Genomic DNA, 19,078 nt, shown 5'->3' on the forward strand with positions numbered 1-19,078 from the left:
AGTTAAAAAAAAAAAAAAAAAGACGAAATAAGAAATGAAAGAAATTCTAGGTTCCTGTCACCACCACGAACCTGATACCGTAGCGGCAGAGAATAAAATAAAAGAGCGAGCTAAACTGGAGGAAGGCACAGGCTAACGGTGGGTGGCCGTTACAGTTGGGGAGACTACAACGGTGCTGTCAACCGCAGCAGACCGCAGGAATGGAGCCGACAAAGCAAGGCGGCGCGATCCCCTTTTGTTGACCCATCTCTGCTGGGCCGGAACCAAATAGATAAGAGTACACACAGAGGCTGTGGCACGTTATTTAGCGCTCCCTGCGCTGTACTAGTAGCCGCGATATTTTCGAAAGTCAATCTGTGGTTGTTCTGAAAGCGAGATAGTACGTTTGTGAACATATGAAATTCGGCCAAAGCTTATTTTTTTTGGAACTCATGGCTAACGTTTGTGCAGTGTACAACAGGACACACAAAAGAGTAAAACTACAAATATTTCTTATCTCAAGCGGGTACTGTTTTACTGACCATCTGCGGTTACAGTACGTGCATGAAAGCTAATGACACTGACAGAAGACTGGTCATGAATGCCTGCGTCCGATATATCTGTGACGTTCGACTTTTTGATCACATTTCACCAGCATATGCAAAATTGTCCTGGCTCCGTGCAAACAAACGCAGAGATTTCCATACACTCTTTCTCATCTGCTGCCTTATTAATATACACTGTCCCTCATATCTCTCCTCGTCCTTAACGCTTATGTCAGAACAACATGACAGAAACACACGTGCCGAACATAATAAAATCCTCTCTGTTCCACTGCATCGCTCAGTCACCTTCTCCAAGTCCTTTACAGTAGCGGGAACCCGACTCTGGAATAACCTCCCTCGTTATGTTAGAGAAATTAAAAACATGTCCGGCTTAAAAAAAAAAAAAACAGTTAATGACGTATCTACTTAAGCAACAGTAATGCCTTCCTCTGTACATCAATGCACTTCATCTCATTATTGCCCTCTTTCCCCCTCCTTAAATCTCCCTTCCCCAAAACTCGCTACACTAGTAAACATCTACTTTATACACCAAGATATTTACGTACATCTGCACAAATCTTCTTTACTATTGCCAATTTTTCTCATGTTTATCATTGTTATTTGATTTTTTTACTGTCATTATTATTGCTTTTATCATAATTTGTATGTATACCACCTGATTAGGACTTAGTCATTACTCTTTATTCATATTGTCACTAGAGTAAGCTAATTTTCTCATTTAAACTATGTTCATGATGTAACTCTGATGTGTGAAATGCTGCATGTGTGGAACACTGGTCCGATGTAAGAGAGGGCCTGATGGCCCTAATCTGATCATGTTAAATAAATAAATACATAGGAATGGTCAGTATTCAGGGATGTGGCACGAACGATCGTTCGAAGCAAAAAGTCTAGTAAGCACAGGTTCTAGAAGGCACACCTTAAGAGCTATCAGCACTTGTTCATCTTCGATACTGTGAAACAAATCTATTCTGCTGCAGGCTCTCCGTATTCTGGAGGAGACAGACTGGTGCAATAACGATGAAATGCTCACCTTAAGAGCTATAAGCACTTATTCATCTTCGCCACAGTGAAACACATCTCTTCTATTGAAAAAATGTACACAGCTCTTAAGATACGGATTTTTGGACCCATATTTAGTACACAATTTTTCTTGTTTTGGTCCATCCTATCTCCTCCCAAAATGTGGAAAGCAAAGAGCTTGCATTAGAAGAGATGTGTTTCACATTATCGACGATGAACAAGTGCTAACAGCTCTTAAGGTGTGCGTTTTAGAGATCACGTTTATCAGACTTTTTTGCTTCGAATGATGGCTCCTGTCATTCCTCCTAGAACACCCTGTACAAAGAGTCAATGCAATTTGAAGGAAGGTCAGCGTTGGCAGTAATTTTGATGGTTTACTGACAGCAAAATCGATTTTCAATCACATAACGATAATCTTCAGTGCTCTAGGGTACAAATTAAAACTCGTAGGCACTGGTGTCAAGTTATGAAAGCTATGAAACGATCTGGAGTTATTGTGATCATTTCATAGATTTGGTTACTGATAATAAGTTGACACCAGTGCCTATGAGTTTTAATTTGTACACTACATCACTGAAGATGATCATTATATGATTGAAAATAGATTTTGCTGTCAGTAAACCATCAAAATTACGGCCAACGCTGACCTCCCTTCTAATTTCACGTATATGGTCGTTGTGCACACAACACTCTATGGAGTCGCCAATCAATAAGAGTCGATGCCCTACTCTCAGCGGTGATACTGTCTCTGGCTATAATTGTAATTTCGTTGTTTTCTTGCGCATATCATGAACCACGCCCCTTCCTTGGCTTCTGAAGACATTACGGAGGCTTGCTCAATTTGCTTCAGTATGGTCGTGATGTTGCCTCTCTATGATATTCTGTCTCTGAGCGGAACGAAACAAAAACAAATCGGCGGCGGCCAACGTTGGACAATGTTTCCTGGAACGTTCGGATGACTGGCGCTGGGATACTGTGTCCTTCTCGGCTGCTGGCCTCTATTTCCGGATATGAATGCAATGGAACAGCAGGCTGTTTCTGGCGAGTTTCACACTCAGGAGGTACTTATTTAATATTTTACTCTCGTGCAGATCCAAGTGTGCGCCAGACATAGGGAGCGTCATAATGAACCTTCCCCCGACCCAACAATATTTTAGTAGAAACATAATTACTCATTTTTACATACAATTTCAACCTTTTCTAACGATAAATCAAAAGCGTCTCTAAAAAAATTCGAAAGAATGCCTTTCAAATGCTGTATTTTTTCCAATTTCAGTTTACTGAAATTTATACTAAAGAGATTTACAACACACTGAGGTAAATAAGTTATTATTAAAATTGTATGTACTGGTTTTACGTTAAAAATATAAGTAAAAGTACATTAAAAGTAATGTTGTTGGCGGGGTCGGTCGATGAGAGAGGAGGGGGTTGGAGGGTGAGGAGCAGATGATGACAGATAAGAAACGAAGGATCTCCACTTATCAGGAACCTTCGATCCACGTCTAATTTTCCTTTTTACTTCCTGAAAATGATCCGCTTCCATTGGTCACTTCTTCATTTCTTATTTTAATTGGGAAATATTGAGCAATTAATCATCCCATCTGTATGGCATGTAACTTATTCAAAGTGTATTGTTACAAACTACAAGCTGCAGAGGTATTTCGCCAGCAACGGTAAACGCGCGCACGCTGCCCAGAGGGTGACTTGGCTCTTATTTACATAGACATGTGACATCAGTATAGCACCTGAACAACTCCAATAAGCGAACCCGCTTTATGTAGCCGTCTTAGAAACGCTTTTCTTTTAAATTATCTCTACGACGTTGATATGCTTTCCCTTGTGCTTTACTGGCAGTCACACTGGACGCTAATCTCAACGAAACAGTAGCCTTCTATAACGGAATTCATTAAAGTTCGCTATAAGACTCCTGGCTTGTCTTTTTCTTTTCCAGTTATTATGTCGATTTCTATGATGTTATTTAGAAGCTTACTTTGGTACGGCATACCACGAACACAAGCAAATTTAGGAATACTTTCCGGAATTTTAGTCGTTCTTGATTTATCATTGTATCAGTGGATTTAAGTATTTTCTCTTCCTCTGGTATCATATTGTGTAATCGCTGATTTGATTGCTGTGTCACTTTTTGTTGCTAAAATTGTTCACTCACATCACCACTTACTCTTTATGTAATTCCTCTCTATACCCGGACACACTCTTTACATGAAATCTTCCTATGTGTGTACTATGCTCCTCACGCAACTCAACCCATTGGATCGATGTGGCATCTGCCGTTTCCAAGTTGTATTCTACAACATTCAAAGAAATATTACAACACACGAAATTAAAAATATTCGTAAAATCTCGGTAACAAACTTGAGGTCAGTAGACGCATGCAACATTATGCCTCGTCACGCCTGGACTGGCAAAACGATCATGTTCCACAAAGCTCCTGTATCCGATATGTGCTCCCACATCTTGTCGTATGAGGATACGTGATGCATCAAGGAACAATGTCGGACATGATCGTTTAAGTGGTCCAGGTGTGGGGAGGCATAATGTTGCATGGCTGTACTGACCTCCAAATCTCTTTACACGGTACACCCACTGCTCACCATTATTACGACACTGTGCTCCTAGCCCGTGTGCGTGTTTTCTGGGGTGTGTTCAGCCCTGACTTTATTGTTATGGTCGGAAATGCACGACCGCATCCAACTGCGCCGATGGAGCTCTTCGAAGGTGAGGATAGTAGTGGGACAAGGAGAAAATCACCCCGCTCTGCATTGTTGCTAAATGTATTCAAAATGGCGTGTCTCCACATCATTGTACTGCATTATTTTGACAGTTTACGCGTAGTTTTCAGTTCTGTGTGCTGTGTATTGTGACCCCTAGTATGTCAGAACGATTGTTTTGTATCAGTGTAATAAATGAACTACGTGAAATCCACCCCTAAATAAATTATTCCAAATTAAATAAAGTACACTCCTTCCTTTCTCCAGCAGCCCAGAACAGGTTGAGTCCTTTTCCCACCATCCCCCCTCCCCCCAGACCAGCATCTTGGATTACATCATGGAAGGGGCAACAGTGCCCTCTGGTGACAGTGCTGTGTACTAGGTCAGTTGGACTCTGGACATTATGGTGGACACACTGGATGGAGCTAGTGCCTCAAATTCTTTAAATAAACACTGCATGCAAAATAAAGACTTACATCCATTCTATCCAACAGCCCAGCACTGGCTGGTCCTTCTGCCACCAATTCCTAGGAAGAGATGGCGGGTGACTTAGGTTAGTGGAGGTAGTCCTAGTGACCTATTTTTCCGCTATTTTCTTAGGTTAGAGGAGGTAGCCATGGTGTGTTGCATTGTCCTGTTGGAACTGAAACTTCTGGCCATTTTCTGAGGGAGGGGAAGAAAGGGAGTTAGGTTAGTGGAGGTAGCCCAATTGACCTATTTTCCCGCCAAAATTTGATCTTCCCGCCATGACGTCGTTGCTATGCTGCCATATCTATCGCCGCCATCTTCGATCCGCCATCTTGAATACGTTTGGCAACAATGCAGAGTAGGGTGATGCTATCTTTGTCCCACTGCTGAGGATATTCGGTAATGGACTGGTCTGTCCATTACGTCGACTTAAATCCCATCTAGCAGATCTTGGATGCATTGGAGAATCCTATTACAGCACGCCCACTTTGACCAACACCCATCCAGTAGTTGACACTTGCACTGGTGGAGGAATGGAACGCCATTCCACAAGAACTCTTAACCAACCTTGCGGCCAGCATGCAAGCAAGTGGTATAACATGCACTGCCGGCTTTGCTAAACACGTGCACTATTTCTGCCTTTTTTAAAAACCAAGGAACCGTGCTAAATTGCGGTCACTTCAGTGTAACTACTGGTTTTTAATAACAGAGTCATTTCTGTTCCTCTCACTGCGCTTTAGTTTCAGCTACCTTCTTTACAATACTGTAGAAGTTCTTTCTATGTATGGTCCAAGATTCATTGAACTGTTACTTCGCAGTGACACGTCATGCAAAATTACCTTCGTCCTAAAGTTTTGCACACCAGTGCAATACGTCATTATGTTTTTGGCGACCATGAGGTCAACATATGTTGTATAGAATACTTTCGAGCTTGAGTAAATATGCCGAATGTAGGCGACACTTTTATTTAACATATCATGATGGACATTCAGCAGTTTGAAAGTTAATAGTTACAATGCTGAGACTGAGCCGAGCTATCAGAGAACGTATATTGCGGATTTACATAGGAGACGTAAGAGCAAGTCCTTCAGCGACACACTTTGCTTGTAGATGATTCAGGATATCCCAAATTTCGTGTTATTAGTGTGGCCAGATGGCACAGTTGTCAGTGAATCGTTTAAACTTTGTTCTGTGTGTTATCGTGTTTCACCTGTTTGTGTTTACTATTCTCTGAGCGGAGTTTGGGGATCAGCCCTGCATTCGTCTATGCGAGCCTGTGGAACTGCCTAAGAACCACACTCAGGCTGGTTGGCTGCACGTTTTGCTATACGAACAGTTGTGTACAATAATATACGAAAACTGCATGCTTCAATGAGTCTGCCAGAAACGAAAGAAGACAGATAAAGAATAATTGTTGAATCACAAGAATTTGGGATGTGCATGCCACGAATGAGACGGCGTGAAATAAAACTTATTTTTTTCGTTTTTCTTTACACCCTTACACAAAATATTCTGGTAACGGCCAGCACCTGCTTTTGTACGTCTTCGCATTGTCCATCCGACACGCTCCTCCGCCCACAGGAACGTCCACGAGAGGCGCTGAATACAAAAACTTAGCAGCGCGGCGCGTCCCTCTCTTGCGCTCACGGAGAGTTGGAGCGTTTATTCCTTTTTGCGGCCGCTAAGCACCAAAGCCGGCGCATTTCTCGCGAGAGACGGCGGGGACGGCAAATGGGGAGTCGTAGCCGCCAGCCGCGCGTTTCACGGCCGCCCGTTGTTCAGCGCGCGCGTTCGGAGATCCGTCTCCATTCTGAGAGAGGCGCGCCGGTCATTCCGGGGAACCCCCGCGCGCCGCTGCTGCACTCTGCCGGCGGCCGCCGCGGCACGGCAGTCTTTTGTCACTTGGCGCGCCGCCGTTATTCCACTTAGAGCGCGGTAATACCCGGAGCGCGAGGCGGGCCCAGCCGAAAGGAGAGAAGGTAAGAGAGAAAAAAAGGCAGTGGTGGCGATCAAAGAACGCCCACCAGTTCCGCCAGAGATGACGACGCCAGGTCCCGCACTTTTACTGGGAAACTTTCGTCGCACTCGCGGCTGTGGTGACAACTTTGCTCGAACGCGGAATCTCCCCACTGCCAATACCGCGACATAGTAAAAAGTGTCCAAAACTTAAGGAGATAGATCGAAAACAGAGGAATCTATATTCTAACAATTTTTAGATTTAGATGGAGCTTTTAACAAAATAGGAATAGTGGGATAAAATATAACAGAAGATTATCTGCAATGTGAACAGACACCAGACTGCTAGACGTACATTAAACAGTATTTTAGTATCGAGTGTGACATTGTTGTAGCCTGTTTCCAACGGCATTCAATCCCCACAATGAGTAAACAGCAGAGGTAACCAAGAATAAATTTGGAACGCGAATTAAAATTTACGGATGAAGAAATGAAAACTTCGAGTTTCGAGTAAAACAGAAGTAATATGTGGTGTTCCCCAAGGAAGTGTTACAGACCTACTACTGTTCGTGATCTATATAAACGAATTACAAGACAATATGAGTAACCTTCTTAGATTGCTTACAAATGATACTGTCATATACCGTCATGTTAAGTCATTAGATGATGAAAACCAATCGCAAAATGCTTTAGACAAGATATCTGTATGGTGCGAAAAGTGGCAATTCACTCTAAACAATGAGAAGTGTGAAGCCATCCACATTAATACTAAAAGGAATTGGATAAATTTCGGTTGTCCGCTCGGCTAGCCGCGCGGTCTAACGCGCTGCTTCCCGACCGGGAAGGCGTGCCGGTCCCCGGTGTGCCAGTCAGCCTGTGGATGGTTTTTAAGGCGATTTTCCCTCTGCCTCGGCGAATGCGACGTGGTTCCCCTTATTCTGCCTCAGCTACTCTATGTCGGCGATTGCTCCTCAAACACTGTCTGCACGTACGCAGCCGGCCGGAGTGGCCGTGCGGTTCTAGGCGCTTCAGTCTGGAGCCGCGTGACCGCTACGGTCGCAGGTTCGAATCCTGCCTCGGGCATGGATGTGTGTGCTGTCCTTAGGTTAGTTAGGTTTAATTACTTCTAAGTTCTAGGCGACTGATGACCTCAGAAGTTAAGTCGCATAGTGCTCAGAGCCATTTGAACCATTTGGGGTGCTGTGGCCTGTTATGGGGTCGCGTGCCACTGAGGGATACGGTGGGACGAAGCCTCTCCGTCGTTTCTAGGTCCCCGGTTTAATACATAAAACACAATTTCGGTTTCATGATAAATCTATAGGCTGTAAATTCAACTAAGTACTTACGGGTTATAAGTACGAATAGCTTAACTTGGAACGACTACACTAATCGTGTTGTGGGGGAAGGAAACTAATGACTACGATTTATTGGCAGAACACTTAGAATCCGCCCTCATCTGAAGTAATGCTGTGCCGTGTGGGATCCGCATCAGATAGGATCGACGGAGGATATTGTAAAAGTCCAGCGGTTGGCAACTCGTTTTTTATTGTCACGAAATAGTGGAGAGAGTGCTACTAATATGATGCGCGAATTGTGGTGGCAAGCATTCAAACAAAAACGTTTCTCATTGCGGCAGGATCTTCTCGTGAAATTTCAATCACCAAATTTCTTCTCACATTGTATTTTGTTGGCGCCCGCCTACATAGGAAGAAATTATCATTGTCATAAAATAAGAGAAATCAGAACTCACACGGAGAGATTTAAGGGTTCGTTTTTCCCCCGCGCTGTCTGAGAGTGGGACGGTAAATAAACACCTAGATGGTGGTCAGATGAACCGTCGGCCAAGCAATTATTCGCGAACTGAAGGGTAATCAGGGAGATATAGGTGATGGTGACGTTTTAATTCTGTCACAAACTGCTAAGACTTGGAAGAGAAACAAAAATTGTCGTAGTAATGTTTGTGTTCGCGCGAATACAGACAATGTGCCGTATGTGCTCTTGTACCGCAGTTTTGTAAGCGTGGCCGTCTGCTACTGTCACGGCGGAGCCAGCTGGTGTGCTCAAGGTAACATAACATAAACGTAATAAACTTGTACGCCACATATTTCTAGTTTCTCGGTGTTATTCTGTCTTTTTCTCCGTTTTCACTAGGCCCACTTCATGGTTTAGATGTTTCATGACGGATGGATTATGTATCCGGTTGCCTTGGTGTTTATTTTACATTTTATATGGTTTTACGTAAGTTTTTATTTCTTGTAGTTCAAGTTATCTGCGCAGACGTGCAAGAAAGGACCATGTTCTTTTCCTCAATTTGCATCTAATTCATTGGTTTCTTCTTTTTGTAGACAATCTGATGATGCCCCAAAAGGGAGAAACGCGTCACTGACATTAAATAACTTCGAAACCGAGCCAACAAAAGAAAAACAAGGGTAATGGGCATGTAAACGAATTAAAACAGCGATGCTGATTGAATTAGATTAGGAAACGAGGCACTGAAGGTAGTAGATGAGTTCTCGGTATTCGGGCAGTAAAACAGCTGTCGATGATCGGATGCAACTGGCAACAGCAAGAAACGTTTCTGTGAAAAGTAGGAATTTGTTAACGTTGAATATAAATTTAAATGTTAGGTACTTTTTTTCTGAAAGCTGAGAATGTATATATCAGGAGAAATAGTTATTAAAGGAGTACATATCATGAGAAATGTCAGTCTGATTCGTACATTTGAAATTAATGTGTACCATTATGAGAATCTTTGCAAGGCTGGACACATGAATGGCACGTGTACTTTGGCTATCAGAGGTTGTTGTATTATTCAGCAGATCTCGGGAGAGCGAAGGAATTGGAAGCAGTTGTCGTCGAAACAGAGAGAGAGAGGCAGAGGGAGAGGGAGGTGTACCAGTGGAGAGTGAGGACTTTGGTTGGCGTATATGTAGCACAGAAATTTTTATTTGAGATGTTCCATTATGATTGGTAGCTGAGGATAGAAAATGACTTTATACGACTGTATACAGAGAGTCATTCAAAAGAAAAGGTAATTTGCATTGAGTTTAGTTTGCTGCAAGCGTTAGCCCAGTAATTATTGTAATGTAAAGACTTGATTGTGTCTAGCAAGTGTTGGTATATAGAGGTGAATTCTGCGAACGTAAATTTTATGGTGTGTGACACTACTAAGGGAGAACTACAGTTTACGTTACTACGAAAAATTCCGGTATCAGTACTGGATATAGTTTCAGAATACTACCTTTTGTCATGTATAAATATTCCTTGAAGCTTATCCTCACTGCTGGGTGAAAAATTTATCCGATAAAACCTGCACTGTTGCGCCTCGCACTACTGCTTTGAAACAAAAACCACATTTCTGGAAGGACAACAAAAGTTTTATTTACGAAAGATAAATAGTAAACAAAACAAGGCATTTTGCCGCGCAGTGATTTATATCGGCTTCAAGCATTTCAGCATCTAACATTCTTGTAGTGTGCAGAGTAGAGACGAGGTAAGAAACAACTGTAGTGCCCAAATCAGTGGTAGTGAACTAGGTCCCTACCGTCCACCAGTAGTCCATCAAGCTTTCACCCGTAGGTATTTTAAAAAACTAGTTCATTAAGTTTTCATAAAATGTTTACATAAACTATTTGATAAGTAGTTATTATTGTATAGATAAAATTACTTTAGCTCTGCTTTACATTTTATGAAGTATAGTTATTCTTCCAGTCTGACAAAAGTATAGTTACTTCCCTACTTTACAGTGGAACCGGTGAGCGATATATAAAGAGGATCGAAACTCCTCGCCTAAATGAACTTTTTGAGAGAAAATTAGGAGCAGTTCTCATTTACAAAATTTCATAGACCGAGTGCTTACACATAATTAAACTTTCTGTATTTAACACGTTGTAACACGGAAACTAATTACCGTACGAGTACCAAACTTGGTAGCATTAATGTCCACAGTATGGGGTACATGATTTCCATGCGTCACAGCGCCACCGTCCAATTCCAACTGTGGCCACCAGATGCCATGATCAGTCATCGTGATTCACAGTCTCCCACACCTGACCAGTCGCAGTGCACTTATTGACGTGTCAAGATGAGCTTGGGCAAAAGTAGTAAGGCATTATTGGTGAAGCTCTGTTATCAAAACAACAGTAAAGCTGTACTTCGACAATATCGCCATCTGGAAGGATTACGAAAGAGTTCTCTTTCTCTACCTGCTGTGCGGAGCACGATGAAGAAGTTCGAACTGGGTGTCGCTCCGGGAAGAAGCCGACGACCGGTTGCACCACATAACTCCCGATCGCCAGGCAGTGCGTGTGCTGTGTCACGGCAGTTGAGCAGCCGGTGGTCCACCGCACGGAAGCTGCTTCGAACCATTCTCGTATGGTATCCGCACAAGATCTATTCCAATACAGCAGCTTGCACCACACGACGCACAACTATGTGTTGTCTTCCCTATCCAAAATGGTTCAAATGGCTCTGAGCACTATGGGACTTAACATCTGAGGTCATCAGTCCCCTAGAACTTAGAACTACTTAAACCTAACTAACCTAATGACATCACACACATCCATGCCTGAGGTAGGATTCATTCGAACCTGCGACCGGAGCAGTCGCGCGGTTCCGGACTGAAGCGCCTAGAACCGGTCGGCCACAGCGGCCAGCTTCTTCGCTTTCCACTTTCTTGCAAGGATTAAAGTTGAGGCAGGCTGGGCCTCGACCATCCTATGGACAGACGAAGCTCACTTTTCTCTGACGGGTGAGGTGAACACACACAATTTCCGAGTGTGGAGGTCTTCACCGCTAGTCACTATGCAGGAAGTTACTTCGTACGGTGAACGTGTCACCGTATGGAGTGCTTTCATAGCTAAGTTCATCACTGGCCCATTCTTTTTTTAACAGGTTGGCGCTCAAGGACCAAAGACATACAGTGTGACTGCGATATGCTTCGCCAGCATGTCACACGCACGGGAGAGACGCATTGGTCTCAACAGTATTTGTGCACGATGCGGCCCCACCGTACATCGCTCGTGAAGCTCACCTACTTCTCCGGAAACACATTTGGAAACGATCGAATTATCAGCTGATCGTTTCCAAATGCTTGGCCGGCACGATCAGCTGATCTCACTCATCCCTGTGATTTCTCAAAGTGGGCTCACCTGAAGGACAGGGTCTATCAGGGAAACATTCACACATGTGCCTCTTGGAAGAGCAGCACGCCAACAGAGGCAGACAGCATACCTACGGACATGCTTCGTTCTGCTGTGCAGAATGCAGTCCAGCGCTTTCAGCCTCTTCTGGACACTGATGGGTGCCCCTTTTGCAGCAGTAATGGTACCGGTATGTAATGGTATGATGTACCGCAGAAACGTATTAAAACTGTTTCAACTGAATTTACTGTGCATATTTCTCTTCCCCATGTCCTTGACATTAATGCTACCTAGTTTGTTACTCGTACGGAAATCAGTTAGTGTTAAATAGGGAAAATTTAATTACAAGCAACCGGTAAATTCAGCAGATGTGTTTTTCTAATGGTACACATATTCGTCACTCTACAGTTAACCAGTATGAAAATGTTTCATGAGAAAGTCAGTCTGAGTGTTACTAATAACCATTCTTCATATTCAATCTCATTTACAGATAGTGAGACGCAGTCTAGATTAGTCGATGTCACACATCTTAAAACTAATGTCCGCGTTTAAAAGTAAGATAACACAGGCGATGCCAGATCGACATGCATGAGCGACACTGTAATCGGAATTTAAAAGTACTCGCTTTCGCACTGTTAGCGAGAGGTTGTGTCCCACAGAGTTTCCAGTTAACAAGCTCAAAAACATAATTAGTTTCAAGATATCTGTCTAGAATATAGTCTTGCACAGAAGTGAAAAAGAACGATAATAGCTCAAACAAGAAGACAGTGGTGAACAGAAGAACACTGAGGATCAGATGGTGAGAGCGGATTACTAATGGGAGTTACTGAATCGAATCGCGGAGAAAAGAAGTAAGTAGCACAACGTGACCTACAGGCGGGACCGCTCGATGGGAAACATCGCGACCCAGCAGGAGTACTTCATTTCGTAACTAACGGAACTGTAGCTGCTAAAAATCGTAGAGGTTTGGCTGCAGTGAGCAGACCCAAATGCATGTTGATTGCAGTAACTGCAGAGACGAAGACGCTTGCGCAGAATACACCGGCATGTAGAGGTACATTAAAACAGTCTTTGGACTGAAGCACACAAAAAATTAAAAAATAAAGAAATAAAGGACAGGGACTGTTTCCTGAACAGGATCACAGAAGACTGAAATGCCGAGGCGCAACACACAAAAAAAAAAAAAAAAAAAAAAATTGCACGTAACGTTGCCTCAAAAATGTAGTTTTGCTAATTTCTTGGAGTGAAGATGCTGAGAGATTGCAGCTTTTTGTAATCGGTGTCTATCTATCCGATGTAACTTTCTCTGGTTTTTGTAAAACACTTCAGATCAACAATGTACTTTGAATTTCGTAGTGTACTGACAATACACCGATATCTGGGAGTCATTCTGTCGTATTGATCAGAGACCCTTACTGCCATTAACCATAGTACGCGGACGATTCGGAAGTAAGAAACGATCGGTCGCGGAATGGAAACCAAAGTGACAGTCAAAACTATGTCTTTTTTAACAGTTGGTTGTGACTTCCAGCTACTTCTCTACGTATTCAGCTCTCCCATTTAAAATAACTATTGAAGTGTTGTACCAACTTTCCAATACCCTCCGGGCTGTATGGCGGGTGATCAAACACTTACCACCGAAAACGCTGCAAGCGTGTTCTCATTGCCCCTATAGTGTGCGACCGAGAATTGTCATGAAGGAGGATATGCGCCACAGTTACGTGGGGTTGCACGAAATCAGGCGGAATATTGCGGCAGGCACCCATACCTGGCGGGAGAGACGATTTTGTAGGCATATTTACGAGCTCAGTGTGCGCTCACGACTGAAATGAGCGACGTGACGCTACCTACGGCATACTAGAGACGCTGCCCAACACATCTGTGCAAAGCTTCATCGGATTTCCACTGTGGTTTCCGTTTCGCGCCTGATCGTTCCTTACTTTCCGAATAGCCCTCGTAGATTCAGTTACTAGTATGCTCGAGGGGAATCACTAACATTATCATATAATTGGCCCAGAAGCTCTCCACTGCTTCAGACATATAAACTTATTGCTTTTACTCACTCAATACACGTCGAATCCCTTTGTTCAAAAGGTAACAAGCGGGCGTACCTGTAAAGAAAAGAACACTTAGATGAAAGTCATGCTAAACAACAGAAAACATGTGCAAGTATAAGGTTCGGACACTGACGTTTGCGGCGTCATGTGCCATAGCATTTACACAACCTGTACATTTACAACTTTTGGATAGTCAGCCCTGTAAGGCAACCCTTATTCCATGACATTAAAACAATGGTCGTTAACCCTAAACGATCTTGCCAAACACCACAAACACGTTCATCGAATACAACATGCATTCCTCTGTTTCTTTGAACTTTATTATTGACATTTGCCTTCGTTACTTCTAACCATCCATAATTTACAAGAATCAACAACTGCCTGTTTTGAGTGCAATTTCAAACGAAAAAAAATTAAAATCTGTAATAAAATAACTGAACGAAGTTCTACTTTCATCCGCGGATTTTTAAGTGTAATTCACACGTGTTTTCCTAGGGGTGCAATAATGTAATACTGGAAATTCGGAAGGTTTACTGTGGTGAGCAACATAATGCTGTGGTACGAGAAAACTTTATCAATTTTTTGGATACAAATCAGTTACGTAAAAAGAGAGATACATTTTTTTTCATTCTCACAACAAATGTGATATTTGGTACTTTGAATCTTTTGACTTTCCACTTTTCATATCCTCCTTAGCCTTGATGTGTCACAGGGGTTAAGATTAGGAACTGTCAGTAGGCCATCTGCTGCGATGGTAGCATAAATGATCAAGAAATGTACCAGCATTGCTTAAAGGTTTGGGTATTTTTCCTCTTTATTTAATATTTTATAATTTTATTCTCCTTTGTATTTAATTCTAACAATAGTTGAAAATGCTTAAACTAAAATTACAAACATTTGTCACACACGTGAATAGCAATTAAGTGCAGGAATAAAATTTTGTTAGGAGCCACTAGGACATCGGCAAGTGAACCGTTGTAAACACTCGGAAGAACAGTAGTACAGACAGACAGGGAGCTTACTGCCTCATAGCGTGCGAGAGGGAACATCAGTAGCACCTGCTTCAGAACTTAGACAAAACTGCAGTACAGACACAACGGGGCTATTGTAGTCACTTCACGTACAAGTGACACAAGAACGGCTTTCAGGCTGCAAACCTGGGGTAAAGGAACGCTCTGGAGCTTTGAAGATAAAGATTAGGCCAGCTGAGAGCGATGATAAGCTCATATGGTCACCAGTACAGGCGGGGAAACACGTCCGCTACTGCTATAAAACCCTCGGCTTCCTTCCACTCAATCTCAGTCTGGCCACTCCATCTGCATCCCTGATACCGATGGTCAGCTGTACCAGTTGCAGGATGCCCTGGTGAACGCAACGAAGTGTCTACAGCCACTGCCAATTGGAGTACACTGCTACCAATCTGCAGTCTTCTGAGTGTGAAGGGAACTTTGCGAGCTGCGTTCCTGTCACGAGACTGAGGTTGAGACCTGGAACAATCTCCGGAGCATGCGGAACCGATCTGCCCGTCTGCGAGCTGTTCAGCTGCGGAGTGCCTTTGCCGCCACTCCTGGGCAGTAAACTTACAGCCTCGCCGTCTGTATCCTGGGTCCGCATCTCGTGCTGTCCTTCACGTCGGTCTTCGGTCTTTCAAGTACACGCCATCTAGGAAACTGTCACAAGGGCATTCACATTTCAGTGCCGCGTATAAGTGCAGCAGCACTGAACGAGAGTGCCGAGTCTCTGACAGAAGTCCACAGCCACGTCGGGCTGTAGCGACACATCAGCTGCTGGACCCTCCTACAAAAGGACCGCGGCACTGACCTGGCCTCACACAGTGCCAGACCCAGCGCCCTCGTGCAATGCGGGCCGCTGCTAGGCCGCACTAGGAAGGGGACAGGGTCATTGCAAAACTCTCGGAAATAAATGTCCGTTAATTGCTTGGACTCTTTGGTATTTGGCCACGTCACGCCGGCGTTTCGACCGACTTGCTGCAGTCCTCTTAAAGGGGGGCGGGGAGGGGCAGTTCAGTTCTTATACACTCAAGAGCCAAAGAAACTGGTACACCTGTCTAATATCGTGTAGGGCTCCCGCAAGCACGAGGAAGTGCCGCAGACTGACGTGCCATGGACTCGACTAATGACTGAAGTAGTGCTGAAGGGAACTGACACCATGAACCATGCAGGGCTCTTCATAAATCCGTAGCAGTACGAGAGTGTGAAGATCTCTTCTGAAGAGCACGTTGCAAGACATCCCAGAAATGCTCAATAATGTTCATGTCTGGGGAGTTGGGTGATTTAAACTCAAAAGAGTGTTCCTGGAGACACTCTGTAACAATACTGGATGTGTGAGGTGTCGCATTATCCTGTTGGAATGTGCAATGGACTTGAATGGATGCAGGTGATCCGACATGATGCATACGTACCTGTCTCACAGTCATATATAGACATATCAGGGGTCCCATATCACTCCAACTGCACACGCCCCACATCATTACAGAGCCTCCACCAGCTTGAATAGTCCCCTGCTGATATGCAGGGCCCATGTATTCATGAGGTTGTCTCCATATCCATAAACGTCCTTCCGCTCGATACAATTTGAAACGAGACTCGTCCGACCGAGCAACACGTTTCCAGTCATCAGCAGCCCAGTGTCGGAGTTGACGGCCGAGGCGAGGCGTAAAGCTTTGTATCGTGCAGTCATCAAGGTTACACGAGTGGGCCTTCGGCTTCGAAAGCTCATATCGATGATGTTCCGTTGAATGGTTCGCACGCTGACAGTTGATGGTCCAGCATTGAGATCTGCAGCAATATGTGGAAGAGTTACATTCCTGTCACGTTGAACGATTCTCTTCAGTCGTCGTTGGGCACGTTCTTACTGGATCCTTTCTTGGCGCAGCGATGTCAGAGAGTTGATGTTTCGCCGGATTCCTGATATTCACGGTACACTCGTGAAATGGTCGTACGAGAAAATCCCCACTTCATCGCTATCTCGGAGATGCTGTGGTGTCACATCGCTCGTGCGCAGACTATAACACCACGTTGAGACTCACTTAAATCTTGATAACCTGCTTTTGTAGCAACAACTGCGCCAGACACTTGTTGTCTTATATAAGCGTTGACGTCAACAGCGCCGCATTCTGCCTGTTTACATGTCTTCGTATTTGAATACGCGTGCCTTCTTTGTCATTTCACTGTAGTAGTTATAATGACGCGGCCCAATATCCACAACTGTTTTATCCAAAATGACACAGGCCCTGGAAGCCTGCGAACTTATATGGACGATGTCTCATTAGCGATCCGGCCCTTCACAGGACTCGACCATTGCAGCTCCGCTTGTCTATCCTACAGCATCTGGCGGGTTCCTAACGGGTGTCCAGCAAGTAAGTACGAATTTGAATTTAACGCCATTTTGTCATATGACGGATAGCAGCCGTGGGTTTTTCATTCCTTTTATCTGTGATCCTTACCATTAGTAGCTAGTGGTGAGCACTACTGACTGATGTTTATTTTCGTCAGATGACAACAGAGCAACATATGCAAGTGATAAACAATTATTACAAAAACAGTGAAAGTCTCACAACATGCGTTCGTGAATTGCGTCTGACACTCAGACGTAATGCTGCTCCAACGGAATCATCAGTTCGGAAGTTTTAGACCACGGGTTCTGTTGCAAACGTTAAGAAAACAGGACGACCGCGTTCGGTTGGAACATAAGAAAACATTGCTGTCTTGCGTGACAATGTGACCGTAAGCCCCAGAAAATCGATTCGCAGACGACCTCGACAGCTGAATTTATCACCAAGTTCAATGCACGAAATCCTTTCAAAAGATGTGAAAATGCATGCGTACAAGATTCAACTTACACAAGAGTTGAAGCCTGCAGATCGTGGAAAGAGATGGCTCTTGGCTCGACAAGCAGAGAACGAGAACTTCATAAAATAAATAATTTTCTCAGATGAGGCGCATCTGAATGAGCAGAACTGCAGAATGTGGGGTAACGAAAATCCACGAGTGACTGTGGAAGATGAGATGCACCCACAAAGCACGACTGTGTGGTGTGGGTTCTGGGCAGGAGGAGTGATCGGTCCGTACTTGTTTTGAAAATGATGAGAGAGCTGCCGATACTGTGAACGGCGACCGTTGGTACGACATGTCACACAGCCCGTCAAGCGATTGCTCTGCTGAATGAAAAGTTTAGGCCTGCCAGATAATAGGATCTTATGCCTTGTGACTTTCTTTTGTGGGAAATTATGAAAACAAATGTGTACGTGAATAAACCACAAACAATACCCCAACTGAAGGATGAAATTAAAATTATTATTAATCGCATTTCATCAGATTACTTTTGAATACATTAAGGGTGTGAACAGTGATCAAAGTGTTACAAATATTTACTATGAAAAACAGTCTTGATCACAATTTATTTATAACGGTGGCCGGTTTCGACCACTACTGTGGCCATCTTCAGACCAATGAGTAAGGACTTCCTTCTCCAGCAGAAGGAGGTCCTTACTGATTGGTCTGGAGATGGCCACAGTAGTGGTCGAAACCGGCCACCGTTATAAATAAATTGTGATCAAGACTGTTTTTCATAGTACATACCTCACCAGATGTTCAAGAACTCATCATCGGGGACGTCAGTCAACGTACTGTTCGTTGCCGCGCGGTATTGGGTGGTCATACGGAGGACATAATTTTTCATATAAAAATGGAAGAAAGAACATTACACTTTCAATCAATTTTGTATGTTCTACAGTACTTTAATGTCAACGGCCTTGCCGCAGTGGTAACACCGGTTTCCGTCAGACCACCAAAGTTAAGCGCTGTCGGGCTGGGTTAGCACTTGGATGGGTGACCATCCGGTCTGCCGAGCGCTGCTGGCAAGCGGGGTGCACTCAGCCCTTGTGAGGCAAACTGAGGAGCCACTTGACTGAGAAGTAGCGGCTCCGGTCTCGAAAATTGACATACGGCCGGGAGAGCGGTGTGCTGACCACATGCCCCCCCCCCCCCCGCCCCATATCCGCATCCAGTGACGCCTATGGGCTGAAGATGACACGGCGGCCGGTCGGTTCATTTGGGCCTTCATGGCTTGTTCGGGAGGAGATTAGTTTTAGTTTAATAGTACTTTAATATACATCCCTACTTCCCGGACACCTCTAC

The 19,078-nt window shown here is 44.0% G+C and overlaps 1 pseudogene; it reads left to right on the forward strand.

The window, feature by feature from the left end:
- The first annotated feature begins 18,683 nt into the window (after window positions 1-18,683).
- LOC126211018 (5S ribosomal RNA) lies at window positions 18,684-18,801 on the forward strand (annotated as a pseudogene).
- Window positions 18,802-19,078: the final 277 nt, after the last annotated feature.

The sequence above is a fragment of the Schistocerca nitens genome, chromosome 10, assembly GCF_023898315.1.
Source record: "Schistocerca nitens isolate TAMUIC-IGC-003100 chromosome 10, iqSchNite1.1, whole genome shotgun sequence".
Classification (NCBI taxonomy): domain Eukaryota; kingdom Metazoa; phylum Arthropoda; class Insecta; order Orthoptera; family Acrididae; genus Schistocerca; species Schistocerca nitens.